The sequence below is a fragment of the Physeter macrocephalus genome, chromosome 5, assembly GCF_002837175.3.
Source record: "Physeter macrocephalus isolate SW-GA chromosome 5, ASM283717v5, whole genome shotgun sequence".
NCBI lineage: Eukaryota > Metazoa > Chordata > Mammalia > Artiodactyla > Physeteridae > Physeter > Physeter macrocephalus.
The window spans coordinates 140,005-142,553 of NC_041218.1; positions in this window are offsets into that span (position 1 = coordinate 140,005).

Here is a 2,549-nt window from a genome sequence, read left to right on the forward strand (position 1 = left end):
ACTCTCTCACTTTGTCACAGTTTACCCTTCCCCCTCCCCATATCCTCAAGTCCATGCTCTAGTAGGTCTGTGTCTTTATTCCCGTCTTACCCCTAGGTTCTTCATGACATTTGTTTTTTCTTAGATTCCATATATATGTGTTAGCATATGGTATTTGTTTTTATCTTTCTGATTTACTTCACTCTGTATGACAGACCCTAGGTCCATCCACCTCACTACAAATAACTCAATTTCGGTTTTTTTATGGCTAATATTCCATTGTGTATATGTGCCACACCTTCTTTATCCATTCACCTGTCGATGGACACTTAGGTTGCTTCCATCTCCTGACTGTTGTAAATAGAGCTGCAATGAACATTTTGGTACATGACTCTTTTTGAATTATGGCTTTCTCAGGGTATATGCCCAGTAGTGGGATTGCTGGGTCATATGGTAGATCTATTTGTAGTTTTTTAATCAAGACAGTATGGTACTGACACAAAAACAGAAATATAGATCAATGGAACAGGATAGAAAGCCCAGCAATAAACTCACACACATATGGTCACCTTATCTTTGATAAAGGAAGCAGGAATGTACAGTGGAGAAAGGACAGCCTCTTCAATAAGTGGTGCTGGGAAAACTGGACAGGTACATGTAAAAGTATGAAATTGGAACACTTCCTAACACCATACACAAAAATAAGCTCAAAATGGATTAAAGACCTAAATGTAAGGCCAGAAACTATCAAACTCTTAGAGGAAAACATAGCAGAACACTCTACGACATAAATCACAGCAAGATCCTTTGGACCCACCTCCTAGATAAATGGAAATAAAAACAAAAATAAACAAATGGGACCTAATGAAACTTAAAAGTTTTTGCACAGCAAAGGAAACCGTAAACAAGACCAAAAGACAACCCTCAGAATGGGAGAAAATATTTGCAAATGAAGCAACTGACAAAGGATTAATCTCCAAAATTTACAAGCAGCTCAATAACAAAAAAACAAACAACCCAATCCAAAAATGGGCAGAAGACCTAAATAGACATTTCTCCAAAGAAGATATACGGATGGCCAACAAACACATGAAAGAATGCTCAACATCATTAATCATTAGAGAAATGCAAATCAAAACTACAATGAGATATCATCTCACACCGGTCAGAATGGCCATCATCAAAAAATCTAGAAACAATAAATGTTGGAGAGGCTGTGGAGAAAAGGGAAGCCTCTTGCACTGCTGGTGGGAATGTGAATTGGTACAGCCACTATGGAGAAAACAATTTTTTTAATTTTTGAAGTGTTTCTCTCTCCTGGAAATATATAAAACTTGAGCTTGGGAGGTCTTCACAGAGTCCTAACAGTTTCACCTTGTCGTGCGAAGCACTGGGACTCTGAGTGGAAGGAAGACCCTGAGAGGAGAGAAGCGGCAGACCGCGCCCTACACCGCGCCCTACACCACACACACACCACCCCCCGTAAATGAGACATTCAGGAAAAGACTTCATTTGCACCAAAATCTCTTACTTTTTTACATCAGGAGTAGGGAGATACTGCCTGAAATACCTGTGTATCAAATTTGTGACTTAAGAAAAAGTGATGAAGGTAAAAAGAGGTTTTTTTGATTTGTTTTGTTTTTTTATGTGGGCCATTTTTAAAGTCTTTATTGAATCTGTTACATCTTCTGGTTTATGTTTTGGTTTTTTGGCCGCGAGGCATGTGGGATCTTAGCTCCCCGACCAGGGATCGGACCTGCACCCCCTGCATTGGAAGGCGAAGTCTGCACCACTGGACCGCCAGGTCAATCCCAAAGGGAGTTTATTTTTATTTTCAGCTGTAACTTAGAAGCAATTCTGATGTCTGAGCACAGGGTGCATTGGAAACGCTCTCATGACCTCAGAGTCCCCATCTCCAGGACATGTTCACTTCAGACAACCCCAAGGCTCCACCTGGGACCCGGGGCCGGGGGAGCCCCAGTGGCACGTGAGAACTGGAGGAGAAAGGCCTTGGCATTGGCGCCCCTTGGATGGCACGACCCTGGGGCCCCTCCCAGTCATCCACAGCAATACTCCGCTTACTAATGACCTTCTCCTCCCCACGGCCCCACCAGTGACTCAGGGGCCACCTCCCAAATAAACCACTTGCTCAGAGTTAGCTGCAGAGTCATTTGTGACATAGAGAAAAAGCTGTAATTTCCTACTGATGGAACCAAGAAGGGCGTTGTTAAGAAACAGTGCCTGCTATTTGCTTCAAGAACTGTTTTTGATTGGCTTTTGTAGTATTTTCACTGTCTCTCAAAGCCATGTGAATGTATAAAAATATAAAAATATTCTTAAAATCCAACTAACTGGCTGAAAAGTATTCAAAAAGTTAAATGTTAGAGTTCTCAGTCCTTCTCCAAGTGGACTTGAGTGGATGCCATGATCTGGGCGATGAAGCCACTTCCCTGTGACGATAAAAACTGCTGCTTCAAATTTCTGGAAACTTCTGGAAAAAAGCACATAAAAGGAGCAAATCGTAAGTACATAAGCCAATGAATTTTACACACACATACAACCCCATGTAT